Consider the following 17118-nt stretch of genomic DNA (forward strand, 5'->3'; position numbering starts at 1 on the left):
AGTTTGATATGTGGCTGCCTTGGGTCCTTATTTCAGCAGCATTACAGAAATATGAGCCACGCATCTTTAAATAGCCTGATAAGAGCCTGATCCAGGCACAATTTATGTTACCCAAATGCTGGAGTTCCTTCCAGATAAAGTGTAGTTCCTCCTCGGAGCACAAGCCGCGGAGCCGGTCCCCCCTGGCGCAGTGATTTACATGCCCGATTTCTCCCTGGAGCTCCGATGTCAGGGTGCTGGTGGCTGCAGGAGACACTTTGGCTGCCATCAGTCATTTGCCCTATTTTATTATCCTGGAGAAGCAAAAATAGCGTGGCAATTAATTCTGCAGTTTCGGTTGTGGTTTTGCTTTTATTTTATTTATTAGTAATTACAGACTGAGAAAAATGAAAGATAGCGCGTGGGCTCTATCTAAATAACTCCTTTGCCCACCACTGCGCCCATGCTATAATCTGCAGGCCTGTCTGCACTCTCAGAGTAAACTCTTTAAAGATTTAATCAAACAAATTAATCCCCTAACTCGCCTGTTCCCTCATAGCTGTCATTCAGGAGCCAGCTTATTTTCCAATTTCTAAGAGCCTGATTTCTGCCGAGTGCAATTTTAAATGAAACAGTCCTTTAAAAATGCCCAGATAAAAGATTTGCTCCGAAACCCCCAGTTTATATCCTGGCATTTGCTGTATGTGAAATTGAGATCCATTTAAATTCAGCACCACACCATCGAGCTCGGCTACAGGCAGGGGCTGCTCAGAGCTATTAGAGGAAGGGATGGGATTTAGCAGGACGGGGCTCTCCCCCCAGCCCCACCGCTGTCTGCTCTGACCTTGGCCAAGTCGTTTCAACACTCTATGCTGCTCAGTCGTCTGTAAAATTAGTATATTACTATTTACCTACCTCCAAGAGATATAGCAAAGGTCACTGTTTGCGAAATACTTGGAGACCTTTGCGGGGAACAGACCTTACGTCATGGCCACTGGGTTTCCGAAGAGCACCCTGAGCCAGACCCTGCAAATCCCGTGTCTTTAACGGGGCTGAGACCCCAGTGCCATGGGGTGAGCTGCTCCTGGACCAGGGCCAGCAGCTGAGATGGATGTTTTTCAGGTCTAGTAACAAAATGCTGCTTCTTGGAAACTTAGCTGAATCACCTCTTGCAAACAGTTTGGTGGTTTAAGTCATAATTCGACCTATTTTACACTTGAAATAACAAAATAAATAGCCTGGTGACTGCTGAAACTCTGCAATGTTCATCTTTTAAATGGGAACGATGCTGAAAAACCTTTAATCGGTTCCGCCAGCCATTTCCCCTGGAAACACGCCCTGTCCTACAGGCTGCACCAGCTCTGCCCCAACCACCGATGGAAACAGCCTTGAGATCTGATGTACGCGATGGTGGCTGAGCCATGTCCTTACTTTTTACTGAGATGTTTAGGATCTTCTCTGCAAAGAGATGCTGATACCTGCTGATAGACAGTGACTAAAAAAAGCTTTATCTTTTTAGTTATCAATATATTTAATAAATACCCAAAATTTAAATTTAAATTTTTGTGCTTCGGACTCTTTCAGCCTTTTCATTATAGCTGCACCAGAAAGTGATGCTCAAAGAGATGAGCTGGAGGCAGATGCCTTGGGTCTAATCCTGTGACCAGTCCAGCCCTCTCACCCAGCCTTTCACCAGAGCCGAAGCGGTCAGGCAAGGACTCATCCGGGTCAGATTTAGGGGTTGAAGCACATGAGGCAAAAGGAAACAATTGGGATTAAACCGGATAGAAACAAATACACGATGGAGGTGAGCAGGCATATGGTAAAGAAATAAAAAACACCTTCACGGTACAACGATGGGGAGTGCTTGGCACTGCGCTGAGTGAGCCCAGCCTGCTGAGCGCTCCCATTTATCTCCAGCGTGCATGCATAGAAAACAGGCTGCTGGAGAAACGAGTTAATAGAGCCACTTCTGTGTTCCCATTTATTGCCCTTTCTTCCATGCATTGAAGGCAGTTGTCACCACTCTTAAATCCTGAGGGTTACTGTTGAGAGTGTTACACCAATACAGCGTATCTTCCACCCAGCTTTAGAACATGGGCAAGAATGAGAAGACTTTCTCAGTGCAGAAATCCTGAGAAAACGGTTAAAACCAAGCACAGCGACAGCGGCACATGCCCACACATGCCTCTCCATCACCCGGAGAACAACAGCACACATAAAACCCCCGCAGCCCAACGAACTGCTGCTGAAGATCCAACCCCGCGGGCAGGGCAGCAGTGCCGGTACAAGCAGGGGTAAAGCTGCTGCCCGCAGCCCCACGGCAAAGTCCCGCGGTGGGGCTGGGGGGAGCCTCAGCCCCTGCGCACACCCTGCTGCCACCCACGGTGCTGTGTCTGCAGGGGGCTGCTGGGCGGGTGCTGGGAGTCGCTGGGTCCCAGCGTGGGCACCCCACAGCCCCACGCCCCCCCAGACTGTGTCCAGCTCCATGGGGCTGTTGCAGGAGCAGCTTTAGCCGCGGCGCTGAGCTTCGCACAGACATCGCTGGATCATTAACCTGAGCTTGGCTTTGAACCAGGGCTTTAAGAGTTTATACAAGTAGTAGCTAAAAGGCATTTCATAGCACACTGCAGCCAATAAGCAATGAATTATTTAGAATATTTTACTAAGAATGATTGCTGATTTTAAAGAGGCTTCCCCACCCCCCACCCCCCCCCCCTCCCATCGTCCCTGGGGCCTGTAAATGATTTCACGGTAGTAATATAGTAAGTAAGAAAAAAGCCCGAAATACAAAGCCACCTAATAGCGGCTGCCTGGGACCAGCTAAACCATGATGCAGAGGAGGAGGAGTATCTCAAATGTGGTCTCAGCATATGTTTGTTAATTAAAGTAAATACACAACCGCAGACAATAAAGCACTGCCAAGAGCCAAGTTCACAAGCCCAGCTAGTCCAGGCAGGACCGTGTATGCTCTGCCACTTATTAAATTTATTATAACTCCCCCAAAACGCTAAAAAGAACGTTGCTTCAGGGCCTGACCAAAGCCTGAGGTCCATGCACACTCCCCAACACGACGCTGTGCGCATCCTGCAGGCGTGATGCTGCGGGGAGCCCCACTGCCCAGCCCCAGCACTGCCACTGTGCACAGCTGCCCCTAAAAACATCTCATCCCATTTTGTCCTGTTAGCTCACAGAACTGTCGCAAAAATAAGCAAAAGCATTATGGTTTTGCAATGATTTGTGTATTCTATTCCTCCCCGCCCCCCCGATACATAACTGATGTTTGGAGGTGGGCAGGCTGGGAGCTCCGAAAGTGAGTTTGGCCACAATTTCAGAAAATGAAATGGCCGCAGGGCCATGGCCTGGTGGCTGGGGACAAGCAGCCAAAGGCCACAGAACCAGCGCTCCCCTTGGATGATGCTGTGAGCTGAGGATGGCGGGATACCACGGCCCCGGGGGGGGGCTGGCAAGGGTTTTCCCTGGGGGTTCAATGCAAGCCCCTCCACTTGGATGGAAAGTGAAGGGCGATGTTCCACACACCTGCCCTGTCCCGGTCCAGCAGCATCCAGAGGATGCTCTGCCTGCTGAGAGCATTCTCTCCTGGAAACCCAGCGGCTACTGTTTGTAAAAACAACAAAAATTCTTATTTTCTTATTTATGTGGTATTTCAGGCTGTGAGCAGTGCTGGGGCGGGTATGAGAGGGAAGGGATCAGAGATTTACTGCCCAAAGATTTGAGAGAGGGCTTAAACTTGAGCAGGGCTGTCCCCAGCTTTTGCTCACGTTTTGGAAATCCATCCTTTCCCAAAATCCTGGGTGAGAAAACTCTGTTCTCCTTCAAAACACAGGTGGGAAGGAAATGCTTCATTCAGGACACAGAGGAGTCCAAAAGAGAAAGGGAAACCAAACCCACCTCCAAAAACTTAGCAGAAAAAAATGTGACGATTTTCAAGCTGCCAGTCATTCCCCTGGATTGCAAATGTTTCCTCTAATTAATAGTACTCCGCTCCTTGAGTGTCCACTAATGATAAGCTCCAGGCAAAAGACCTAGAGCAGGGAGCTCTCCATTGATTCCCGCATTGATTTTTTATCTTTTTCCCTGTTGTTATTGTACATGCAAATGGCTGGTAATGACTCAACCTTACCACCACTCTCTTCAAGTAACATTTAAGAAAAAGTGCTTTAATCAGAGGACCTGCTGCGGCTGCTTTCCTGCTCAGTTCCCGGGGGCTGGACCAGGGCAACCCTGCGGTGCTGGCCTTGCCCAAGCCCCCCCTCCCAGGGACCACCAGAGCAGGACGGGGCTCACGCACCATTTCGCTTTATTCTCCCCCAAAATTCTGCCCAAGTATGGGCTGAACCAGGCACCCCGGGGACTGTCCCTTGCACTCCCCTCCGGCCATGACAAGGCTCGGGGGGGGGCCGAGGGGAGTGGAGGGGATCCCCAGGCACAGCCCCTTCAGCATCCCCCACCCCGCAGGCAGGACCCCGGCCTGAAGGGCATTTCAGCTCTCTGGGATGAACCACCCAGCTCCCGAGCGGGTGCAGGGAAAAGCAAAATAATTTTCACGGGGTAACGATTAGACAGGAACAACTTTCAGTCATGCACTCCCAAATCAGTAAGTTGTTGGGGCTTTTTATGGCTATAATTTTAAAGCCCCTACAGCCATCACATGCTTCATTTTTAATCTGCTTTTTTAAAATCAGTTTGAATAAGAACATGGATTTATTCCTTCCACTAAGCTTAATGCTATCAGCTTGCTTTACCTAGACAAAAAAAAACTTCTTAAGTGACGTATCTCCATTCTTCTTTTTTCGGTATCTTTAGTTGGAACTGGTGAGTTTTGTGCTGTATTCTCCAAAAACTGGCAAAGTGCTATTTTTCCATGAGCATCACCATCGCCTTGCTGCTTTTCCCCCCGTAACACATGCAAACGACGCAGCCATATACCAGCCCAACACACTATCCCAACACCATCGTGTCAACATAAACCAGAAGAAGAAAAAACCCAGAAGCACCAAATAAATTTTGTTTGAACGTAGCTTAAAAAAAAAAGGGGGGGGGGGGGGGAAGAGCCCTGGAAGAAATGGCTGGTCTTGGTGCTGGTGGGGAGGCAGGATGCCCATGAGCACCAGTGCTCCTCCGTCCCAGACGGCTCTGGACACTTCAGCTGGAAAGTCAAAACTACAGATATTCTTGGGAAATTCCTGATATTTTCTCTTTCTGGATGGGCTGGAGCAAATCATGAGAGCAGCCTTTCCTCCAGTGTTTTGGTGTTTCTTTTCTGGGAACGTCCTTGGTGCAGGCAGGCAGAGCCAAGCCTCCCTGTGGCATCGCTCACAGGTTGGCCGGCCAGGAGGGATGGCACGAAACCCACGCTGATCCCTTTGCATTCAAGCAAGTAATGCAACTTGCTATATAGCAAAGAGGCGGGTTTTGTTGCAAAATTTTTTGTATTATTTTACAACGTGACTCCTGCAGCTGGGAGATGGTTTATTCTTGCCCTGAAGAGCAGCCTGGCTCAAGAGGTGATGGCTACACTCAGCTCAAAAACCATCCCTGGCAGAACGAGCTGTCCCGTCTCAGGGTCTGACCTCAGCTCCGTCCCACCTCCAGCACCCTGAAGAAAAGCCCAGGGAAGGGGACAGTGAAGCCGTGCGACCCCCCTAGAGCCCACCCAGGCTCCGGCAGCCTCAGCCCCTCGCACAGCCACAGGCACTGCCCCCTGCAACGGGGCTGGATGCTCCACCAAAGTGAAGCGACCATGTCCCTACCCCAGGGGAGCTGGCAAAAAGCTGTGGGGCTTCCCAGCAAAGGTGTCAGCGAGGTTAATGACATTAAACCAAGGTCATTGCATGCTTCAAGTTAGGAGTCATTGAAGTGACCCATGACACCCAAGCCCAGATAGGAGAGGAAGGAAAGAAAGAACTAAGAAGTGGGACAGAACAAAGAAGGAGCCCTTCGGAGCTGGACCGAGCCCTGGGGGACAGCTCACTTTTCCCAGCTCTCTTTAAGAAACACGGAGCTGTAAATGCCGAACGTACGTTACATTAATCTGATGAGTCTGAGATGTCTAGACAATTGTTGGAGCTGATAGGAAGCTGGCATCATCTGAGCTCTTTGAGCCTTTCTTGCTTTTTTTTTTTTTTTTCCTTAAACTGGTAATAAGATTCTTTTCATATTATGCACTGCTGGAAAGTCCCGTTTGCATGCAGACAGCTGCTGTGTTTATAGACACCATCCAAAATGCAGCTAAACACGACAGCTCGCTTCAAGCAGAGCAGCAGGCATTTGTTGAAATTATCATTTCCAGAGGGATCGCAGGAGCTCTCAACATTTTTGCTATTTTAAAGTCAAAGTCTCCTTATGCAAAGACAAAAGTCCCACATTGAAACATGCCTTGGGAAGATCCTGAAAGGAAAGAAAAACCCTTAAAACTGAATGACAGCCTGAAAATCAGCAGCTCCTATTAATGTTAACCAGAAATACAAATGCTGAACTGAACAGGCTGTTCCCTGTGAGTGGTTAAGGGTCATTCTGAAGCACAAGAAAGCTGGCTTGCCTTTAGCGCTGAACAAAACGAATACTTGAAATCCTTCCTTGCAGATCTGCAGAGCTAAAATAAAAACGAAGTCGGGAATTGCATCAAAACTGCCTCCAATAAAAATGAAATCCATAAGGCAGGCAGTTTGGGAGGGTTTCTTCCAAGTAGTTTTTTCCCCATTATAACACAACAGGAGCTATTGTACAGAAGAAATTGAAGGATGAGAGCGGATCTGAACACGTGTTTCAAATAAAACACCATTTTCTCCCCAGATGGAAACCCCACGCTTGAAGCAAACAGGTAAACTACGTTTAAGACACAAAATACAGCTGGGAGGGAGAAAATCAGCTTAGAGTAGAGCTATTGGAATAGATTTAGTGAGGATGCTTTTGTCGAGCGATGCAGATGCTGTCCGTGCTGCAGCCCCAGGTCACCCCCCCCAACTCGCTCTGCCTGTGCCCCAGCCCTTTCCACCAACAGCCCCTTCTCCCCGTATTAAGCCAGCAGCACACACAAAGCGGGTTTTCATTCGAACCCAGCGTGGTATGGAAAGCGGAGCAGGGAGCATCCCTGGGCTCACCAGCTCTTCCCTTGGGAGCTTCTCCCGGTGGCAGGGGGCCGTGTCCCACCGCAGGGGCAGCGGGGTGGCCGCCCTGCGGCTGCCCAGCTCCCACCTGAAAGCCCGCTGCGCGTCCCCTCGGATATAGCAAAGCACACAGTGCCCTCTCCTGCCAGAAACCTCTGCTTTTGCAATACCCCGCCAGCCCTTTCGCCCTTGTTTAAGCGATGATAATTACTTTATGGCTTGCTTTGATAAGATGTTGGTCACAAACTACCAGTGAGCTTGAAAAAACGGTGCGGTTTTCCTTCCCCCGGCCTGGGGGCTCAGGCTGCGCCGGCCCCCGCAGCACAAACCCAAACCCAACCGTGACATCTAGTGGGTAAGCGGCTGAATATTCCCCTTCTCCTCTGGAGAGGGAAGAATAAAAGGTCATTTTTCCCTTCCCACTCATTCCTGCCCTCTGGCAGCAGCAGCCCCTCACATCTGACAGCGCGTCCCACCGGGAAGGACGCCGAAGCCCCCAGCGCTACAGCTGGGCAGCGGCTGCTCGCAGGGACAACCTGGCGCTGGCGGGGAAGAGGGCGATACCGCAAGCAGCTGCAGCCCTGCGACCGGCAAAAAAACCCCAAAAATATTCCCAGCCTTTTCTGGGGTCACAGTAAGGACTCTGCAGCTCTATTTTTCAATAGAAGCTGGAAGTGGCCTCGTTTGCTGTGATGCTATTCACCTGCAGACCTCTGTATTTATGCACAAAAACCTCAGGTTACGCAGGCAGGGCACTATACAATATTCCCAACAAGTCCCAAATCTTGGAACACTCAAGTTCTTACGGCATGGAGCCATACGTGCCTCTTCCTCCTCTACTACGGCTGTGGCAACAACTTTGTGCAACAAGCTCCATAAAAAAAGCAAAAAAAAAAAGATAAATTTAATTAGCTTTTAAAACCAAGTAGTGAAAAGTTGCTTTTTATTATTTTGCTCCTCTTTCTCTTTGCAGAAGGATTGCTATCAAACAATACAGGACTGCTGCCAAAATTTTAAGAGCTGACTCCTGAAGTCGGTAAGCACCTGGACCCAGAGGCTGTCCCAGCCAAGGGTGGTCTGTCCTGGGTCTCTGCAGGTGCAGAGAGAATTTTTTCTTTGTTTCCATTTATTCACCAAATTTAGCACAGTGAATAGTTCGTTCAGAATTAAAAAAGACCAAATGGGATTTGGGAAAAAAAGGAAGAGAAAAAGCACAGGGAATTGATTTTATTTTTAATTCAACTGCAAGAGGAAAACAAGAGATGAGACTACGGGAGTCACCATTCTAACACGGCAGAAGGACAGCCTGCAAAACCCCAGCAAGAACTAAACTTTCAATTTATTAATGGCAAACCAAGATAGCAATAAAGTCAATTTTAGATGCAAAACATGTTGACTACAGGTGGTTTCAACTAATACAAAAATCGGTTCATGTATTTTAATTGGGTTCTGGTTTCCAAACATAGCTCAAGACAAATCACTCTGTAAAGGGCAGTCCATGAGAACTGTTTCTTTCATTACAACACATAGGAAGTGTGGAATTTCAGTCTGAATAAATGTGTGCAAGCAAAGAACTCATAAAAATGTATAAGTCTGACCTAGCTCCAAAGTAACTATAAAATATACCAAGTTAGCAGACATGCTGCAGGGCGAGTGTGTCACTGTTTGAAGAGAATTAAAATATTTTCCTAAAGAACATCTGAAATTATTAAACTTCAGACCCATCCACCCCTGGCACCACACACAGCTCCGACTGCATCCCGCTGGAGAGGGCAGCGGCGGTTCCCTGGCTCAGGCCAGGTTCCCCAGCCCAGCCGCACCACGGGCTCAGGAGCGGGGTGTCTCCGAGCGAGGGGCCAGCTCTCCTTACCTCACCCAACCTTCTGCTGCACACCTGGTCGTGCATTTTGAGAAGCACTTGGCTGCCAGGGCACACTGCTATTTTTTATATATATATATATACACACACACACATAAAACATACTGAAACAGTCGAGCCTGGCCTAAGGAGATGCCCTGCAAGCTGCACGCAGATCACTCTGGTTTCTCCCTTGCTGGCAACTGACCTTGTCCCTACTACCAGCTTGAAGAGGAGAAAGTGCGGACAGACCCAGCTTACAAACCCAGAGCCCCGCTCTCACCAGCCTCTGTGCAAAGGAGGCTGTGAGCTGCTACCCAGGCAGTAACCCCCGACGCGAGCATCCCTGGGGCACAGACATCCTCATCTCATCTGTCTGCAATGCCAATGATACCCAACAAAAGGCGAAGCGAGGGTGCTCTGGTCTCCCTTCTAGAGCTCAGAGGCAACGCAGGGGAACAGGCAGCTGGCACGGGACCAGAACCGAGGGAGGCTGAATCCTACAACTTGCCTGGAGGAACTATTTCAGGCATGCTAAATTTTAACCACACATGGCAGCATCTCTGCGCTCCAGGGAGAGGGCATCGCAGAGATTCACAAACTCCATCCCAAGTCGGTCCAAAATAAGAAACCATTTTTTCAAAACATCCCAGCTCCTTGCAAGCTGGGAGTCTGGAACAGAGCTCTTCCTCTGCCTCAGGGCAACACACCACACAGCTCTTTTCATCGTTGACCTTTAAATTGTCGGGAAACCAATACAAGCAATCTTCCCTCAGAAGCCGTAGGGAAGGTGAAAGGAGAACATGGCATATGAATAAATGTAAATCCAGATGGGGGTGGGGGGGAGGAAATCAACATTATACGGTGCTGTGCCTGATCAAGGTTACAATTAGGAGAGGGAGCATGGATTCCAGCTGTCATACCCTGTTGATGTTGCTCTGATGCTCGCGGAGTTCCTAAGCCGGAGCTTGGCAGCCACCCTATGAAAGAGGTGCTCCAGGACTGTCCAAGGACCACCGGGATGTGAATTCTGAGAGATCAGTTGTCATCAGCGCTGCTGTCAGCACACGCTACAGAAAGCTGCCCGAGATGCACAAACCCCTCTGCACCCTGGGTCTGCGACCAGCAGCAGGACACCCAGCAGACAGTCTCCTGCTTGAAGAAACCATTTTCTGTGGCAGGACCTTGTGCATCGCCCCCTCACCTTCATCCCACCCTCAAAGCTGGCACCTGAGCAGCAACCTTCAGTGCAAGTTTTTGTTCACTCACCTTCCTCTGTCCGTGCTGACACTGCCAGCCCAGCGCCCGCATTAACCCCTTGTCAAGGAGCTGTCAGCTTCTGACCCAGGGAGCATTTTTCTTCATGTGGTTCCTGCTATAAAGCCCCACCACAAGCACTAACCTCCAGAAGAAAACAGAGAAGCCACATCTCTCTCAGCCCCCCCACCCCAGCCCCCTTCGTTACACCATCAGCGCTGACAAGCTTCACATGCTGCTGCAGCTTCAGAGCAACCCGAGGTGAGCACGTGTGAGGGGCAGCTGGGAAGGGGCCTTGTTTCATCTGTCATCTTTTCTTTGCACATCAGCTCCAAGGTAATGTCAAGGTGAGTAATTAGCAAAATCCAGAAATGAGGAGAGCTCTCCCGGAGGAGCACGAGCTAACACAAGCGTCCAAGTCAGCGCCCAGCGGCCCAAGGAAGGCGAAGCAGGGCAGCGCAGCATGCTACACCCTCACAGGGTTTCCCCGGTCACTGTATTGCATGGTTGACTCCACAACGGAGTGGCCCTGCAGCAAACAAGCACCAAGAGAAAGGAAGCGGTCACTGTCTCGGGGCCAACACACAGCTCTGGTGTTCGAGGCACGGGACTAAGGGCTGCTTTTCCCAGGTCCCAGCCCCACGTGATGAAAACCTGCTGCCTCCAAAGGGGCTCCCACACGAGCTGCTTGAACCAGCTCCAGCAACGCATTGGCTAGGCGGCCATGACCAGAGGTGACGTGCCTCCTAATGTCCTGTATCCCGCGGACCTCCTTAATTTCACCCACATCATGTTGTTACCACACTGTAACTGCAAAGGGGACCACGAAGGTCAGGCTGCTCCTGGTCCGTCTGCCGTCAGGCAGGGACCCCTCGGCTGTCCCGCTTCTCCCTCCCGACTTGGCCAGGATGGTCCATGCCGGCTCCCTCCCAGCCTGCCGATGGGCAGCAGCGCCAGCATCGCTTCCCAGCCATCAGGTCTGTGCAACAGCAGCTGCTGGTGGGCACAGCTGTGCCTCCCTCCTTGGGGGGGGGTGGGGGAAGAAAACAGATTAATCAATGAAACCAAACCCAGAAACTACAACCATCTGTCAGCTTATTAATAGAAACAGAACTCATGTAAAGCACTGACATTAAAACTCCAGGAATATCTTTTTCTGGAGGAAACGTTTAGGTTAGCAGCAACCGCAGTATTGGGTAGGGAGAGGGGGGTATTGATGGTGGTGTTTAAATCAGTTTATTGTTTTACTTTGGCAAAATCAAATTAGGGGATTCCTCCCCCCTTCCTCCAGTACAGCTTCTCACCCTCAGAAGGCTAAAACCTTGTCTACTTATTTTGTATAATCCTCACCCCAGGCCTTCTTTACATCCCTAAAACACCCCACCCCCCACCCCCCGCCCATTTCTAAGACCCTTCCCACTGGAGGGAGCGCAGGTGACGGTGGGCAAGTGGCTCTGTAACCTCCCTGCCCCAGCTCCTGCCCCACAGACGTGCCAGGTGGGCACACTGAAAGCCTGGGGTGGCCTTCACACAGCCCAGTAAAACACTTACAGAAATACAGCAGCACTTAAACCAGCTCATTTTCACTTCTTGTACCATGAGAGGGAACAGGTGGGCGTCAGGGAAAGAAAACAACTTTGCAGATTATTTTAAACCATCTCTATTAATCTTCAGACACACATTTCAACTGCATGCATAGTTTTCTCATCTTTCATTTAGCTATAATCAAGTTATTTCTGTACTGTGCTTGATTCTCTTGTGAGAACAGGCAGCTAAAATAAACACTCTGTATTTACGCACATCAGTTATATTTCAATTCCCTTTGGAAAAAAAAAAATACTTGATGTGGCCTAATTTTCCTTACCCTCTGGTTTCTCGTCCTTGGAGCACGATGGCCAGAGGAGCTGGCCTCCCTCGCTTGCCCCACGGACGGCTGCTCTCTCTGCGGCAGACAGAGCGGGAGCACCAGGGATGGATGGGGCAGCACCACGAGCCATTTCACACTCGTGCCGCCTTTCTCGCGCCTGCCTGGCTGGATTCGGTGCAGCCACGACCGATGTAACCCGTCTCTTTTCTGATGCCTGCACAGGGAACACGAGCAGCCCCATCCCCGCAGCCTGCCCAGCGGGCACCCTGCTCCCCCTGCGCAGCCCCAGGACCGGGCTGGTGTGCAGGATTCACCCCCCAGCCCAGGAGCGAGGCTAGGCAGGGGCGGACAGCCATCAAATAGGCCACCTACAAATATCAGACAGATTAGACCGAGGTTAAGAAAGTAGTAGTAGGTCCTGGAAGTGAGAATAAACCAGCCACAACAATAAAGGCGAGCGGGCAGCAGCTGGGCGCAGCAGCTCAAGCCCTCAGCCTGCTGTGTACAAACAGCAAGGCTGGAGCCTGAAATAAGATCCATGCTCCAGCAAAATGGATTATTTCCAAGTATTTGAAAAAGCTTCTAACAGCTGTGGGTGAGGAAGAACACTCTCACAGCCTGGGACAAGGCAGAGCAGAACAGACAGAAAAACAAGGTCTCCTCTAAAACAGAAAAGGCATCGAGCCCTCAAGAGCGCCCGGAGGGCACAGGTGGTGCTGGCTGGGCACACGCAGGCTCCCACTGCTGAACCATGTTTGAAGAAAATCCTCCTTCAAGATACTTGACAAAACTTGCCCACCCAGAGGGCTCCCAAGAAAACAACGCAGCTGTAAGTCATGTTTTGCAGGACCAGGAAAACACGGGACACATCCCAGTGGACAACAGCGACAGCTTTGCTTCCTCCAGTGACTCGCCAGCAAACCCGACCTCCCCCCAGCACCACCTGGCAAATCTGAAGATGCTGATGTCCAGACAGAAGGCCAAGTACGAATCTAAAATCGCAAGGTAAATAATTTTTAAAACTATGAGGCTTCAGGGAAGGCATCTTTTCCTGCTGTGTGCAACTACTACGGGGTCCCTCTCTGTGAGTAGGGTCTATGGATGCTGCTGCAGTCCATGCCTCCACACACCACTGCGAACGCTGCCCAGGATCCAGCATTACAGGATTAGGTTAGCAATTATACAGTTACTCAAATTCATTGTCACGTGAGGTGCTTGAGAAACTCCAGAACATCTGTAAGATTATTTTTATTTTTTTTTTTGCAGGGCTGCACAGAGCTCTGGAAAAACCTCAGGTCTATTGTGTGTTTTTCCCTTTTGCCTTAATCCAATACTGAGCCGTTTCTCTAGGGAAAAAATATACGGGCTTCTCGGCAGCGTTAGCAGTAAGTCATTATTCTTTACAAATTGCAAGTCATTAATTTTAACAACTCTGAGGAAAGTGTTCATAAGTATTTTCCCAGTTTCTAAGATTAGAAACTGAATAGATTTAGCCACAGCTTGTTATCAAAGCAAAAAGGCAGTGACATTTTCAGGATCCACTTTCCGTATAGTACTGCTTTTCTATTGTGTAGTTAAAAGGCATTAACATTTTAAATATAGTATTGTTAATTACTTAAAGTTACAGGTATGTCATGCAAACTGACATAGAACATAAAATACCTCAATGTGCATAATTTCAGCAGATGGCAAGTGGGTAACGTTGAATTACACTTTGCCTTGAACACTGTGTAAAGAAAAAACTCCATTTAATCTTCAACTTCTTAAAGAAGTAATCATCAGTTTCTTCTTAGTAAAGCAACTATTCCTAGGTTTTTAGCTGCCTTTTTTTTTTTTTTTAAATCTTTGCTGTATTCTGCTTTTATTTTCCCTTGCAGTTCAAGGGAACTGCGATATACGCAGTGTTTCCTAAAATATGTTGCATTGCCATTTGCTGTTAGACTACTGTAATATTCCACTACCAAAAAACCCCCAACGCCCCAACCCCAAAACTGACTCCTTTGGCAATGCAATTATTTATATTTATTGTAAATTAGGATTACTAAAAATAGCAGCTTTTATTTTAATGTGTAACACCATAAATTGGAAAAGTATTGGGGATGCCAATACTTGTGTTTATGGGAACGTATGTTAAAAAAGGCTAGCTCTAAAAATGCCTCTAGCTTTATTAAGAAAGGGGAAGGAAAAATCCTCTAATTTACCATGCCTGTCTTTCCAACAGCCTGGAGAAGCGGAACAGAGAGCTGCAGTCAGAGATTAAGGGTTTGCATTCAAAACTGGGACAGCAGCGTAAATGGTACAGCCTTGTGGAGATGAAAATGCAAAATGCAGAGAGAGCAAAGGAAGATGCAGAGAGAAGAAATGAAATGCTCCAAAGAGAAATGGAAGAGTTTTTTGAAACCTTTGGGGAAATTAACAGATGGAAATAAAGAGGAGCGCATTCAGTTTGAAATGGAGCTGAACTGTAGGAGAGAGGAAGGTCACATCCCCATTTCAGCACATACTCCCACTGCAGAGGTGAAATAAGAAACCCAGCAGCAAAACCTAGGCTATTACAAAGGGAGAAGTTGATACAAACTCCTCAGAATCCCTGAACTCCAGGAGCTATGCACCACCCTGCTCATGCCAGGGATGCTTTCTCTCGCTGGAAAAAATCTTTCCGGCACTTTGCACTTCCAGCTCCAGGCCAGCCCGTGCAGCGTGCTGGGGACGCACCCTGGTATTTCTCAGCCAGCCTTGAGTCTCCTACCAATGCACTACATGTCCAAGCAGCTGAGTGGTTTTAATCAAGGGATGTCACACATGCTGGAGTGTTTGACCAGCCACACCAGAGGTACTACATGGGCTTTAAGAGAGCGCTGAACTGGTGGTACCTGCACCCCAAAGCCAGCTGCTTCGGTTAAGAGACAGAGAAACAAGATGACACACCTGCATCTCCACACAGCTCCGCGCAGCACGGTGACCTGGCCCCGTGGCACAGATCCAGGACTGTTGTGCAGTCCCTGCCTGCTCACTAAAGGGATACTCATTCACGGAGGAGGTCTCTTACAAAGCCATTTACTCCTCCAGATCACGACTAGCCTCCCTACAGGACTCCCATAAGAACACATTATGCTTAAGACTATCACCAGTAGGCTCCCTCCCTCACATCTCTTTGGAGCTACCTCTCTCCACGCGAGAAATGCATTCACTCTTTTGATACTATTTTGATTAATGAAACATATGCAGTTCAGTATCAAGAAAATAACCACTGTTCTTTTAACCCAGTGCAGAGGAACTTTAACAGGAACACTGGCACCTGTATACTTAAACCTGTAAAGAATTTAAAATTATGTGAGAAAACCACGTGGCTCATTATTTGCTCTTCAGCAAGCTTAAAAGCAAGAGTTACCAAATAGATGGTCAGTGTCTCGCTAAAACAGCTCATGGTGTGTAAGCAGAAACCACACAGATGGTTTTCTTCTCCCCCAGAGAAGAGCAAGCAGCTGGTTTTAAGATGAAACATGCATCAATCAAAACCCCAGTCTTATCCCAGAGGGCTCCTGGAGTGAAGCAGCCCTGCCCTATTCCATGCCCAGGGCAATGCTACAAGCCCTTTACGTGGAAGTGCACACTGGCCAACCACTGCGTGCACTGCCTGGTCTCCAGCAGCGACCACCGAACCGCACCTTGCTGCTCTGCTGCCTTACCTTCGCACCAGGTAATCGTGAACCCAGCAGTTTTTAAATTTGAATTCCACGCGCTTACATTCTTCTTGTTTCTTTTCTCCACTTTTTTTTTTCTTGTTTACCTTCTCAGACCTCATTACTATGAGAAAAACAACTTCTCAAAAAATTATTTGGGTCTCATTTAGCCAGTTCCATCCCTCCTTACCTTTCTAGAACTGTCCTGCCAACTTCAAGGGTTTGCAGGAAAAATAAAGGAAAGGTATGACGCAAGGCAAGGAATATACCTGGGTAATGCTTTGTAAAGCACTTCCCTGCGTGCATGTCATCATCCTGCTTCTTTTTGTTGCCGTTGTTGTCCTTGTTATCTATTAAATGAATTGGATCTTCCTCTGTAGCTGAAGCAGCAATCTCAAAAACATCCTATCACCAAATGCAGGGGAGCTTTGGGATCTACCGGGCATCCCTGCTTCATCCAGATACTCTGCTGCAATGCTCTGTAGAGAAGAAATAAAACTTCCAAGTTCTCCAGGCAAGAAATGACAAAGCTGCTGTGAAAACTATTTCAGACTCTCATAACGTGAAGCTTTTACAACACCAAAGTCTGGCTGAGAGCCCTAGCCCCGTACCTAGAAAGGCAGGTATGTTAACCCTCCCTTTAATATTGGAAAACCTTCATTAAAAGCAATTAGATCAAAGTAGCTGTGAAGTTAACTCCAGGGATGGTGAAGTAAAGAGCAGACAGCTTGGAAAAGTGCCTGGAAACCTCATCACTGTCTTTGCAAGAATACTTCCCTCTTCCTCAAAGTACGTACAATGGAACTATTTTTTAAAATTAGCTATACCTCTGTTTTGCTCAGTGGGAACAAAAACAACACATATTGTTTGGGCACGAGGTGAAGAGAAAATTCCTCCCAAGTCCTTTTATGTATGTACATATATACACACACATGAATACAGCCAGTAGCTTACGCGAAAGTTGCAAAGAAGTCTGACAACCTGATTACGATACTGCTTAAGCACATGGATGGGAATACAGATCCGTCAGTATTACCAGGCAAGCTTCCGCAATTTAAAAAGAATGCATTTCAAAATACGCTTGGCAGTAAAACCAAGTGTTGTTGATGTGTCCAACTGTTGCAGCTGATCAGGAGAAAGCAGCTCCAACCAGTCTCAAAGCTGTTCTTCATTCATTTTTCACACCGATACTTACTTTTTGGTTAACTGGAAGCTAAAGTGGTAACTGAAACTATGTTTGACGATAACTAAGAGCGTACATCATTTTGGTTACAGAAAACTTCAACACAGAAAGAACCAAGCAGAAGAAAACATTGGTACAGTAAATAAGACAGACTGCTCAAA

General features: G+C 48.3%; 1 long non-coding RNA gene across 1 annotated transcript; it reads left to right on the forward strand.

Annotated features, from left to right (window-relative positions):
* Positions 1-8441: 8441 nt before the first annotated feature.
* On the forward strand, positions 8442-14539 carry LOC121092272. Its single transcript, XR_005829237.1, has 2 exons — positions 8442-13096; positions 14313-14539. It is a non-coding gene; the product is annotated as an uncharacterized LOC121092272 (long non-coding RNA).
* The last annotated feature ends 2579 nt before the right edge of the window (positions 14540-17118 follow it).

This window comes from Falco naumanni, chromosome 8 (assembly GCF_017639655.2).
Source record: "Falco naumanni isolate bFalNau1 chromosome 8, bFalNau1.pat, whole genome shotgun sequence".
Taxonomy (NCBI): domain Eukaryota; kingdom Metazoa; phylum Chordata; class Aves; order Falconiformes; family Falconidae; genus Falco; species Falco naumanni.